Source organism: Bidens hawaiensis, unplaced genomic scaffold (genome assembly GCF_021521415.1).
Source record: "Bidens hawaiensis isolate Kalapana, Puna unplaced genomic scaffold, B.hawaiensis_p1.1 tig00014916_1, whole genome shotgun sequence".
In the NCBI taxonomy this organism is placed as follows: domain Eukaryota; kingdom Viridiplantae; phylum Streptophyta; class Magnoliopsida; order Asterales; family Asteraceae; genus Bidens; species Bidens hawaiensis.
The window spans coordinates 193253-208418 of NW_027492325.1; positions in this window are offsets into that span (position 1 = coordinate 193253).

The window sequence follows — 15166 nt, forward strand, 5'->3', positions numbered from 1 at the left end:
GGTCTAAACGAAGAGGAATTGGATGCGTTGGAAGCCGAGGAGGATGTAGAAGTAATTGATGATGATGAAGTTCGGTTTGATACAAGTATCCCATCTCGAGATACGTCGTTTAATTAAGATGATGTTAAAGTTGAGAATGTGACAACTGAGGAGTATTCTGATCTTTACATGCTTACCAATGTGGATAAGGATATACCATTCTTCACCAGTGAACATGTATAAGCAGCTGAAGAGCATCTCGAGAAGAATAAGAAGAAAGCTTCGGGTTCGAGTTCGAAAGATTCAACGGTCGAGGGTATGTTTGAGGTACGCAACAAAGCTCGACTCTCTAAGATTATTGAATAATAGAGATATGTTGATAAAGAACACGAGATGGAGGTCAAAGCACGTGCAACGGCTCACCAAAAGACGACGTTCAAAGCTGTGAATACCGTCAAAGGTGATATTGTATTGTGGCTTAACGATTATGACCTTATGATATGTATAATTAATTGAGAGCACGATGTTCAGTACTATCAATACATCACCGATGTTCTCACACTGCCGAGGTGGGATGTACAAACACTTGCTAACAAGTCGTTCATGAATCGAGGTGGCTATCAGATGGCAGGATGGTTCCATCAACATCTACTATTTGAGGTTAATCATGGTTTTAAATTTTTCAATCCGTAGGTTCCGACAACAAAATATATCAACGAGATCGATTCAAAAACAGGTTGGAGGAAGCTTGTGTTGAAGGTCAAGCCGCCACGCACGATGAAAATAGTGCCTGTAAAGACGCTTCCATAAAGTCTTTACAAGACATTCAGCAGGTGGTATTATGACAACCGCATAGGTGAAGCCATTATAGTACTCGGTACGAGATTGTAGACTGAGTTTATACGGGTATTCGATCCGTTGTGGCTCGTTAATTTATCGATAGTTCGACAACAATGCGATGTTCAAGAATGAGATTTGATTTTCTTATATTAAGATTTTGAACGAACTATGAAATTCCAATGTGTCGTGTGTGTTTCCAACGCGTTCGGAGTTCATAGCTGCGCAGATTGGAAGACTAAGAGGTTCAGCTTATTAAAGACAAAGAGCACGAGACGATGGGGAGTTTGTTAGTTCATCGTTTTAGTCGTCTCGGTCTTTGTATTTATTGTAATTTATCTTTATTAATGTAAAAGGGCATTTTGGTCTTTTCACCGGTCCATTCGTTATGTTTAAGTGTTCATTCATTAAGGCTGTTTAAAGAATGTACTCATACGTAATATTATATGGCCATTCGTTAAGAATGTTTAACATATGAGTCTAATCGTTATTAGTTTTGTACATTCATTATGGAATGTTAACGAATGAGGTGTAGCGAATGATTCATTCGCTATACTGTTAAGTTAATGTAGAATGAGTCCCATTCGTTATGGCATGTATAACGAATGAACTTCATCTTCTATATATAGTTGTTTCCCGAAACATAATTTAACAAGTGTCTTGATAATTATTCCTAAGTGTCGTTACTTTGCCGAATTCACCTTTCACACACACACTTCGTTCACTTAATCATTTAATCACCTACAACAAATCAAGAACTAGATCCGTACGTATAACGATATGAATAGATTCGTATCTGTTGAATCAGGCTCTCTCACGTCACCACCCTGTTAATGAACCACATATATGGACTGATGAAGAATGGAAATAGGCCTTTGATCACATCTTTGAGCCACTTCAAGTTGGGGACAAGCATGTCTGTAAGGCCGGCAACGACTACATCCCAAACTCAGAGGACGAATACTTTGCTAATCCCAGATAGGAATATATAGTTGATCCACCGAAGGAGTATAAAAATTACCTTGAATGGAGTTGGAGGTTCCATCATGCGTTGGAGAACGAGCGCTCAGCAGATTCAGATTGCTCATTCGATTCGCTCTCCTATCTTTAAATGTGTTCTACTATATGTAATATTTTTTATATTTATTTAGGTTTTTTTTGTTTATCTATATTTTTAAACATAACGAAGGTTTTTTATTATCATCAAATCTTTTTTTTATTATTTTTATACATTTTTAATTTAAAAAATATACGAAATATAAAAATAATAATATATGAACATATAAAGGAATTTATTAAAAGTAAAAAACACATAAAAGGAATTGAATAAAGTAAGGAGGTTCCGGGCTAGTGCTATATAATTGCGATATAAGAACTCATGCCTTATCCCATTTTTAAATTAGTTTATTCGGCAGCAACAAATGCTAGTTCCAATATGAGTTCGAGTGAAGCCAATTTAGTGATTGGTAAAGCCGGAGTAAATAAAGATACGATCATGAAGAGATTAAAACATCGAGCTCGCGGTGGTAGTTTTGCGATACAAAAACCGACCTACCATGCAACTATTGTAATGAAAGATATATCCTTATATGAATACAACTATGTCGTATTATGCAACTATTACATGGTCACAAAAGGTTAACTGAAAAAAAAAGGATACAACTATGTCGTATTATGATATGCATATTAATGGGGGACACTGGTACTAGGAGTAATGAAGGATGAAAAAATAACCTGAGTCCGACGGAGATACCCAAAATCCGAAGCATCCGGGACAAGTATATTTGAAGTCGAACGGATCTTGGGTTGGCTATGTGATTAGTTTTGAAATTCTTTCACGGGTACGGGTAGGGGTGTTCAAGATATACAAAATCTGAAAAATCTGAAATCCAAACCAAAACCGAAATCCGAATAATCCGATCCGAATTCTTATTCGGATATTCAGATCGGATCGATCCGAATAACTAATTCGGATTCAAATCGGATTCGGATATTGATTTCAAAAAATTATGGTTAGTTCGGATTAGTCGGATATCCGAATAATCTGAATATATAACATGTTATTAGTGTCCATTAACATTTACAATAACTTTATAACCTTAACTTCATTATTCGTTAAATCAACCCAACACGTCATAGGCAAAAATGGCGTAACACTCCGTTGTTATACTCTCCATCACTACCTAAGTTCCTTATTCTTGTAGTGTTTTATTTTTCCAGTTTTGTATGTTTATTTCAAAAAACTTAGGTTTGTATACTTGTTATATAGATTATTCGGATAATTTCGGATTATCCAAATCCGATCAGAATTCAATTTGGATCGGATTCAGATAAGATAGAAATGTCTCTAATTCAGATCAGATCGGATTTCGAATAGGTTTTAAAATTTTCAAATCCGAAAAATGCAAAAAATCCGAATAAACAGTTATACGATCCGATGAACACCCGTATGGGCCAGGTATGGGATTTGGTGTTACCAGCCTCGTTTACCCGAAAACACTTACACGTTTACCTGAATTATCCGAATTATAAACCTAAGAATTATTAATTATTAATTTTATTTTTCTGTAACATTTGTCTAATAACACTTCATTTTTATAGGTTCATTATATTAAAAAAATTGTATTTAAGATGCGTATTTATAAATATGAGTTTATATTTTATATATTATCAAGTTTATAAATAAAGTTATATAAAAATTAAAGTAATATTACTTATTTGTTATAACGTTTATATGTACATAATCTGTCATGTTTTAATTTAATAGTTCATATATAAATAAAAAATTATATACGATATTTACAATGGTAAAAAATATATTTGGAAGCTCTAAAGGAATTTTTTTAACAAACTAACGGATATACCCGATACCCGACACATACCCGATGGGTAGTGCGCCATGTATGAAACTCAATTTTGCTACTGAGTATGGGTAGGGATTAGCAATACCTGGTCTAAACCCGGCTTATTGCCATCCCTAAGAGTATATGAAATGAATATATAGAGTGAATAGTAATCCATAATATATATATATATATATATGTATATATAGAGTTTGGATCAATTACAAATGAAATTAACGTGCTAAACGTGAGAATAAAGTAGAGTAATTATGTAATTACTCTATGATAATTACTCTACTTGTACATATAATTACTCTACTTGATTCTCACGTCTAGCACGTTAATTTCATTTTTACGTTATGCTTCCCCCCACACACATATATATATATATATATAAGAGTTAAAATGAATACACACTTCAGTTGTAAAAACAATTGAAACCCTATTACAACTATTGATCTAGATCAATCATTAGTTGCGATTAATTGTCAAAGGAATATATAAAGTGAATAGTAATCCATAATATATATATAGGGGAGGGATATTTTGAGAACCATATTGAATTTTAAGAACTTAAGAACTCAATTCTATGCCACACATTTAATTAAATGGATTGGAATATGTGTTTGAGATTAAATATGGCAAAAAAGTCCAGGTAGGAGAGAAAATAAATATGTAAGTGGTTACACCAACTTTTACGTCCATTACACATGTGTAAAAAGTCGACTCGGTGCGTAAAAAATTCTATAATTTTTTTACGTGTATGTAACTTACATATATTACGCATGTGTAAAAAATATTCGAAAAAAAAATCGTTACACTGAGTTCTTTCGAGTTCTTAAAACTCAAAGGGGTTCTTAATTGAAATCTCCCTTATATATATATATATATATATATATATATATATGGTTTGGATCAAATACAAATAAAATTAACGTGCTAAACATGAGAATCAAGTAGAGTAATTATGTAATTGCTTTATGATAATTATTCAATGATGTAATTACATAATTACTCTACTTGTATATATAATACTTTACTTGATTCTCACGTTTAGTACATTAATTTCATTTATACGTTAACCTTCCCTTATATATATGTATATTTATATATATATATATATATATATATATATATATATATATATATATATATATATATATCAAAAACAATTGTGTTCTAAATCTATCTCACAAACAACCCTAAAATTGGATCCAGACCCATGCTCTTTGTATGATCTTGGATCTCGCTTTTCTCGTTTCTTGGATCTCCTCAATGCCATAGACTTGTTGTCACCATAACTACAAGCTAACAAGTCCAATAATTTGTATATCAGTACACAAATCTATAGCAAAATACACTCATATGAATTCTTATTGTTGAAAATAAAAAAATTAATGGAAAAAAAGATAAAATCCTTTATCAAAAGTAAAAAAAAAGGGGTAAACATCCACCAAACATATAATCCTTTAGATCTTGAAGACGAAAAGAAAAAGGAAAAATATCGTATCTTGAAAAAACACATCAAAGATCGACCAAATATATTTAAAAGAAAAAAAAAGATAAAAGGGGTAAACATCCACCAAGCATAAAAAATCTACCAAAATACATTCAAAAAGGTAACCATTACTTAAGGGTGAAAAGGAAAAAAAACAAAGAAACAAACCCTGAATGCACACTGCCGGTGGTGGTGGTGATTTACGGCTACGTTCCCACCATCGGTGACCTTGGTGGTGACTTAAGAGGCAACAATACAGCTGGAACCCTAAACGCCATCATCGGAGGCGACGACTAGCCGGGACAATTTTTTTGGAAAATGAAAACCAAACACCGCCATGGTGCTCGGGTAGGATGAAGGTGGGCACCGGCCCGCCGTATATAATTGGCGTTAGAGTCGTCGACATCATGTGTGATTGGCAACTTGTGGCTTGTGATGAATTGTGAACCATGATTTTGAAATTTAAGAAGTGGATGGTGGTTAGTGAGAGATATGAGTTGGTTCTGGTTTGAAGAATGATGGTGGTGAGATCTAGATTTGTGGTTGAGTTTTGCTTCGGGGTTTGGGAAAATATTAAATATAAATGTAGTGTGGAAGGACAATCAAGTTGGAAATTACCTAACTACCCTTTTGATTTAAAAACAATATATCTAGAAAAGACACATGTGGCACAACTACAACCACACAAAGGAGTTTCTAGGGTTTTATCACCTGGAATAGGTCTTCACCTTATACTATCCCTGTGTGTCTATATATATTATATAAGTGTATGTGTGTGTACGGAGTCACTATTCAGTCAATATATCTATATCATATTTTAGGGCATTGGATGTGTTGATACATCTATTGTCCTCTCGTTCTTTGTTTATCATTTTTGTAATAAATAAAAGTATAGGAACCAGTTTTGACATTAATGTAAGTTCATTCGCTATGGGTTGTTAGCGAATGAACAAACTGTACCACCCAGGCTAAAGTGGAATACACCCGAGTGTGAAGTACTGATTGTTCAAAACACATGTGACACTATTAAGTGACAATATTATCATCATTTCATTGATGATTCAAATAACAAGTTGTTTTGCAAATAAGAAAGTTACAAGGAAATGAAACGTATCAAACAATTTATTAATAATCCTAAGTCTAGTGTCTTCTCTTGTTTCATCGTCTAATAAGCATACATGTAACATATGCATAAAATAATGTCAACTAACTTAATAGTTGGTGAGTTCACACAGTTTGATATAATACCTAAAAACCATACAATTCCATGAAAACTTATTAAAAGCAAATAAGGTCGTTTCCCGATGGTAACAACCAACGTACTCAGATAATGATGCCCTTTTCCCACTCATAACAACAAGGTCTTGAGTGCAAAGAGGGGCATATGATCATACTTTCTTGAAGAAATCCATGTGCAAGTAATTTCGAGCAAGTAACAAGTAAACACACAAGTCCATGTAGTGAATTGTAGTTTGTAAGAGAAATCGTAAATAACTGAGTTTTGTAGGACACATATGTTACCCCACCCCCTGAAAAAAACTAATAAAAAAACGTTAGAAATGAGGTGTGAGAAAATCACCTTAAAATTGAAGTTAAACTTAAGATAACAACTGAAAGCGCGTTTAGGAAAATTGAAACGATCAAACCTCGCAAACTATAATTAAAAAGGAAATACAAAATTTAAAGACTAGCTGTCGGGATTATAAAAGTTAAATGATATTGTTTTTAGGAATTAGGCATTACTTTAATATCTATAACATTAACTTATGGAAATTGGGGACTTGGAGATTTTCTATAGATGAGTTTAATAAAAACGAATTAAACTTTATATAAGTCATTTGATATTTATTAGTTGAAGAATGGTTGTAGATAAATAATTATAACTTATTAATATAAGATTAAAATAACAATATTAATAACAATTTATGATTAACCATTTTTTATTCTAGTAACATAATTAATTAATTTACTAATTAATTAACTTAAATGTTTTGCATGAATTATTTTAAAGAAATTATAAATATTAGTTTTCGTTGAAATAAAATAAAAAATAATTAATTTCATTACTTATTAATTTAAAGATATGAAGTATATTATTTCTATTTTAAGATATATTTAAATAAAAGAAAGTTTTCTAAATCATCTTATTTAATAGAAAGTTTATAAGTTTATGATAATCAACGGATCATAAGATTTAGATAAATATATATTCATGCTTGTTCTTGTAAAATAATTAGGTTTGATCCAAGATTTAGAAAAATCAAAGTAGATATCTTGCAAAATATCTTGGATATCCATGATCATAAGATTTCTCAAAACCAAAATATAAGATTTTTATGATAAAAGTAACATGATCAAGAAGAACTACCTATGAACAAGTATAAACATTCAAGGTAAAATAAAAACAAAAGATATAAAATGCATGAAATGGTAAAAACATACTTATTAGTGTTCTTAAGCTTAAGCAAAAAAATGTATCGAGGTGTGAAAAAGCTAGAGAATTAGTCCTCCTTTTATAGTGAATTTTAGAGTGGTTAAGTATTATAGAATTTAAGAAATTAAATCATGTTTAGTATAATTAAAACACAAATTAAAGATAGTTTAATGAGGTTTAACTATTTTAATCAATTTTATTGAATTTAAACATTCATTAGTTTTTATTAGTTAAATATCATATGAAAAGATGATGATGATGATGATAATAATAATAATAATAATAATAATAATAATAATAATAGTGGTGGTGGTGGTGGTAGTAGTAGTTCAATAATAATTCAAGTAAATTGCATGGGACATGTACATGAATATTTGATCTTGATTATGAATGTTTTAAATGAGTATGTAATACTAAAACGGTGGTGAAAAGTATAATTGCATAGAAATGATCACATAAAAACATGAAACGAAAATGGAGATTAAATAACAAAATTATAAAGAAGAAATTCGGGTTTGAAAATTAACGAATTTTATCAGTTTTGGCTCCTCGCACGCTATGGGATGTTAATGTATTAGGCCATTCTCTAGTGGAATGTCTAGAGAATGGGCGTAGCAAACGTGACTCATTTTCTAAGCCTGTTTAGCGAACGAGTCCTCGTCTATATATAGTCTGTTTGAGACTTAAATTATAACAAGCTGGTTATTTTGTTTAATCCCGTCTCCTTTACTCTACCCAATTGTTCTCTCAAAAGACACACTGAAACCCTAACTGAGTTATATCGATCATATCAAAGATTAGATCCTTAGGTATACAAATCATGATGATCTTCGTGGTTCCGTAAGTGGTATCGGACTATCAGAGCTCATGGATGTTCTGATTGATTGATTGATTCGTTAATTGATTTAGGTAAATCAATTGTGTTTCGAGTTAATTAGATTAAAAGCACAATACAGACATAATAGGATTCAATTAGATCAAAATTAAGAGATAATTGATTGTAATTTGATTCAAGGATTGTTTATATGAATCTGAATTAGACCTGGACTGATTGAATTGGACTGATTTGTTGAATTTGGATTGTTTTGATTTGAGTGGGAGTATACAGTAGTTTGAACGGTTTGATTTTGACTTTAATTGGTCAAAATTGGTTAAGTTTTGACTGATTTGTGATAAGGATTATGCTCGGATTTGGTTTGGATTGGTTGTGGTGTGATTACGAGTGTTTTGTGGATGAATTAGAATTGATTTGGTGTGGTTTTGGCTTGGTAAGATGACTGGGTTTTGAACCCAAAACTTTCACATTTTATACATTTTAGACCCAAAACTTCAACAAAATGATGAATTACTATGCTCTTGTGTCTCAAAATGCATTAATGCAAATAATGCTAAATTACGACACGGAGGTTGGTACATGCAAAGGCTTTGAAGCTAAATAGTCTCAATGATTTCCTGATAATGCATTGTTTTGCGTCTCGATCTTTTTTTAATGTATATGTGAATATATAATGTATAAGGGTAATTTGGTCTTTTAATGTAATGACTCATTCATTAGGGGATCTTAATGATTGTGCCTGTGTCTTTTGTCCCTCATTCGTTAGGGGGTGTTAACGAATGAGGATAACGTATGTAGCACATTCGTTAAGTATGTTTAACGAATGTAGATTAACGTATCAGTAATTCGTTATGGCTTGTTGTAGGTTCCCTGGACGGATCACACGAGATATCCCGATATACACAGGTGCGGAATCCCTGTGTAGATCGTTACGGACGTAGAACACAATCACACGAACACACGAATACGATACGAATAAACACACGTTATATTGATAACTCAACACGTGATACTTACAGACTCTCGACCTCACGTCACTTGACTCACTGAATTACACGTAACTCGAACTCTAAAACCAACACTAAAACGATCAGCCGTACACTATATAAATACACGACAACTTCGCCTCAGGCGAAGTTGTCCTTAACTTCGCTTGTTCAACAAGTTCGCCTAGGAGAACTTGTCAACAACTTCGCTTGGTTAACAAGTTCGCCTAAGCGAACTTGTCAACAACTTCGCTGTATACAAACAAATACATAAACAATATTACAGACTCGATTACAGACATTAGACATATGAACTACTGACATTTATGCATCAACAGACTCCCCCTTGGCAGTAGCTTCATATCTTGATCTTTCAGCTCTTGTCTCGTAATCCTGTATCTTCACGCGTGCACTCCTTCTCTAACACACACCGTGACTACTCGCTGATATTTCCTTGCTTCATCCTTCCAAGCAGGAATATAGAATATCTTCTTTTCATTCAACACTTGCAGATCAGCTTTCGATAAGTTAACAAGATGCATCGGATCATACACCCACAGCACTTCTTGTTCATCTTCGTCTTCCATCACGGCTTCAGCAGTCTGGCAATCAACGTACCACCATTTTAGATTCTTCAACACATCTTGAGGCATAGTCTTCATTGGAACCTCCTTGATGCATCGGATCGGTTTGTACTTCATCACCATCCATGGCTTGCCATCTGCTCTTATTCCCCTTTCTGTATCCTCCACGAGCTTTCCCTTCTGTGGCTTTAACAATTCAAACTTCTTTTCTTTTATGCTTTCTTTCCACACGATCTTCCCAATCACTCTTGCCATGTTGTCGTCACTTCTATTTATCAAGCCCAACCTGGCCAAATCCTTCACCTCACATTCCGGCAACGTATTGAGAGATCTCAACATTCTTTTGAAGTATTGAATACCATCATAACGCTTCACCACAAACAACTTTATCTGTTCATCATATATCCAACAGATAATTCCCTTCTTCGACTCAGCATAGCCTTTGATGTTATAACTCTTCTTGAACATGGCTGGAACAGCAGGCTTCTTGGTCTTAATAAACCAATGAGCACAGCCTTCCTTCCACCTAGGCTGCTCCTCCCACTCAGTCTCATCCATCTCAGTACCCATGTCGGCTTTCTCAACATCAGGGATCTCGTGTTCAACGTCTTCTACTACTATCTCTCCTTCCTCAATTTCACTCTCAATCTCAATCTGCTCACCGATCTTCTCAATCACATCACTCGGCAGCACATCTTCATCAAACAACACATCATCGCTGAACATATCATCGTCAAGTTCCTTCAACGCATCAATCACGTCATCCTCCACCAACACCACATCATCACCACCAGCCGCGTCGGTAGACTCCCCCTCAGCTGTGGAAGTACCAAGAGCTTGAGAAGTTCTTGGCAGCTCACCACCTGCATCTTTCGATGCATTGGGATCATCGTCTCGGTCATTTCTTCTTTTAGTCCTGAGCTCGTCGCCCTTACAGCTCATCTCCCCCTGAGATGCCAAGAACTCCTTCAAGGCATCTATAATTTTCCCATGCTCAACCAGGAGGGATGACTGTAGTTGATTTGCTTCCACTAGGCGTTGAATAGTCTTCGATTGCTCTGCCACGATCCGCTCTAGTGAAGCTATTCTCTCTGAGTCTGACATAGGCGAAGGCGAGACATCAGAAGCAGGCGTAACCGCAGGTGGTACCATACCTGATAACCCTGCAGTAGTAACGACCGTTGACTCTACAAATCGTGCAGCTACCACCGACTGAGTAAGCGTTGGAGGTGGTAGAGACACGATCTCCGGAGTCGACGTCTGGATAGCAGTGATGGATGGAATGCCAGCAGATGATGTAGCCACCACGGGAACATCCGCAGCGCTTGTACTTGTAACCTGTACAGAAGAAGGAACAATAGACATACCAGACAGTGCGGCCGGAGCAAAACGTAATATCCTTGAAGTCTCTCCAGCTCCCATGCCAGCACCTGTCCTTTCCCGTCTTGATCTTCTTATCAGCTTATGTATATCTTCTTCCTCTTCTGACTCTTCATCATCCTCCGTTCTCTTTCTCTTCCCAAAAGTTCTCTCTCGAGACACCATCAACCGTCTCCCCTCATCCATGATCTCATCCAAATCTGAGTCAGCTATCGAAGTTGCTGCTCTGGTAACACTTACACCCGAACCCTGTGCAGCCGAGACCTGCACCACTTCAACTTGATCCATATCAAAATAACCTTGACCTCCAAAAACAGCGTCAAGATCTATATCCTCTGCAGCCGACACAACAGGCACAGCAGGTGGAGCTTGAGTTGCTCTTGCCTGTCGCGGTTGAGGATCTCTGAACTCGTCCCCACCAGCAGGAACATACTCTAGGTTAATTAAAAACCCAAACAGTGGAGTATGCATGGGACGACGTTCAGGGTTGCTCCTCGCACTTGAAGTGCGGCACTGAGCAAAGATACGTTTGCTCACAGATTCTACGTATCTGATCGGGCGTCTCTGAGGTAGATTTGGAGCCACATGGTTCAATATCATCTGGATAAAACGTGGGTACATAATGAACCGCTCCCGAGAAATCGCCCTTCTTTGCCTGTCAATCTCGTAAAAGACCATCTGACTGAAACTGAAGCGTTTATTGTAAGTCAGTGCAGTCATTGCAGACTGCATGGTCGCACCCATACCGTCAGTGCCCGCCTTCCTCCCAGACATGCAAACTATCATAACGTGCATGAGGAAGCGCCACTGATCTAGAAGGAAACCCTTCCTCCTCTGGGTATCACCTAATGGACCAGAGTAGCCCATTCGGAGAAACGCTCCATCACGAAACGGAGCTACGAACTCAGTTGGGTCGTCCCTCGTCTCTTCTCCAAATCGTAATGCCACCCGAATCTGTTCAGAATTGAACTGAACTTGTTGATTGTTCACAGTCGCTCTCATGACCGGGGGCTCAACACGACAATCATATTCTACCGTCTGCCAAAAGTCTTCGATATTTGGTAGAGATATCGGCAGAGTGTTTGTGATGGCATGAAAAATCCTCGAGCGTAGGAGGAAAGTTTTGATCTCGCGGTAATCGTCCACACCGCTCGCCTCCGGGTCAAGGGTGATGTACATATTGTGACCCGGGAAAAATTGACGTTGGTTATCACCATCGTCTCCTCCTGCACCTCCAGCACCCGCTACCGCAGCCATATCTGCAACAAACTAACCAAGTTAGATAAACGTTAATGAATAACACAAGTTCGCTGGTTACCATGAGCGAAGTTGTGATAAACTCTGTATAGGCAAAGTTAAAGTTGAGGCGAAGTTGGGAACAACTTCGCTTCAGCTTTAAGTTCGTCTAATTAATATTAAGTAAAAATGATCTTAGGCGAAGTTAATGTTAACTTCGCCTCATCACAACATCGCCTCAGGCGAATTTAAGTTTCAGGCGAAGTTACGGATAGCTTCGCCTCAGGCGAACTTAAGCTTCGGGCGAAGTTACGGATAACTTCGCCTCAGGCGAACTTAAGTTTCAGGCGAAGTTACTGATAACTTCGCCTAAACCCTAACTTCGCCTGAATCTGAATCGGCGACAGTGAGGATTATGGAACAACGTGCAGTTGATGTTTTCGTGATTAAGGAATCCGGAAAACATGAATGAACATGGAATATATGATAAATCGACATCTCGAACCTTGAACTTAATGAAATCTGGGAAAAATAACTCGGAATCGAAATAAAACAACAAGTTCGCCGGAGAATCGGTAAGTTCGCCGGATAAGTTCGCTGGATATTGAAAAGTGATGAACAGTTTACCTGTTGAACATCCTTATATAGGGTCTGGGTTATACAGGCGAAGTTACGGATAACTTCGCCTAGGCGAAGTTATTCACAACTTCGCCTAGGCGAAGTTATTCACAACTTCGCCTGTTTAACAACATCGCCTATATTTACAAAATCAAACCTTATAATTTGAACATTTTTCAATTAACTCTTTAAAACTTCCCTTTAAGGAATAAATGACATGATCAATTCTAAGTAACCAGTTAAAAAATCATAAAACTATCTAAGTACAAAAACTTAAAAAATTTAAAGTATAAGGGATCAAATTTCAATCTAGATAGGGACTGCTACGTTTTAGAAAAGATCCGAACAGGAATCATACTAATTGCGTGACTGTCACATAGATCCGTGTTTAGCTGTATTATGACATATAGAGACAGGTTGTAAGCAGGTATAACTTAAAGTGGTTTTCATCGTTTCTGTGATACGAGTTAGGTTCGATTATGTCTCAAAATTTAAGTGGGCAACAACTCAGAGATTTTGATGCCTCCTATCTATCCTCAAAGCGTATTTGGCTTTCCCCAAGTCACCCCGAATTTACTTCGACCCATAGTGTCTGATTAAGTTGTAAGTACTCTTCATCTGTTTCCCGTTCTTCTTCTTACTCTAAGATTGAGAAGTCTTGATTTTATCATCACTAATATGTTTCAATAACTCCAAATATTTTTTTTTTTTAAATAAACATAGACTTCAAAGTAGAAATTAACTGCAAGTCCCGAATCTGGATCACTGCAGTATCTTGAGACGCTATCTTCACGGGAATCAGAACACACATGGGCTCGTGTATGACTGGGTAATCGCTTTTCTGACTATCATTCGGAAAGATATATCTGAAGACATGCAAAACTCTTAAGGAGTTTCCACGTAAAATCAAGTAAATTTAGTTTGTATCACGTCTACTTTTACGCACCATAAAAAATTACCATGACATACAATGACTGTACTAAAGCCTTTTAAGCCTAATAACTTCACTAGTTAAGCACACAGAATTAGTATATCTATCATTTTCCAAGGTTGGATCAATTTCCTGTTAAACATAGCTAACGAACTTCTTACGAAGTAACAGACTTGAAAAATATTTTCATTTCCCTTTTTCTTTCAAAATTTTAACATAAATCGCCCCGACCAAAACAAAGTCTTCAGGTAAACGGCTATCCCGAAGATCCAATGGATCAGCTGGACCGACCACATACTAGTATGTGTCCTTCTAACTAAGTATGATCGACTAATTTTAAGCGAAAGAAAGAAAAACTCATCATAAACCGCCCCGGTCACTATCAGTAATCTGGTTAATGGCTATCCTCAAAATCTACAAGCAGAAAATGAGGACCAAAACATATCCGAAGACAAGTCCTTCAAACTGATGTAACCGACATATTTTTAAGCGATTAGTGACGTTTTTTTTTTTTTTTTTTTTTAAATATCACAAGAAAAGCATGGTTACTCGGGATTGATCATCCCATTCAGTTCAATAAGGTTTTGAAATCTGGATTTGTCAAACGCTTTAGTATATAAATCAGCGAAATTATCAAGCGTATCCACCTTTTCAAGCATTATCAGTTTCTTCTCAGCACAATCCCGTATGAAATGATGACGTATGTCAATGTGTTTAGTTTTACTATGTTTCACGGGATTGTTAGTTACTGAGATAGCAGCTGTGTTATCAATGCAAATAGGAGTAAGTAAGAAATTCAGACCATAGTCGCGCAACTGTTGTTGAATCCAAAGAACCTGAGAGCAGCAGTTGGATGCTGCCATGTATTCTGCCTCACAGGTTGAAATTGCGACTGAAGTCTGCTTCTTGCATTGCCACGACACCAATCTGCCACCAAGAAACTGACATCCTCCTGTTGTTGACTTCCGACTCTGATTGCACCCTCCATAATCAGAATCTGTGTAA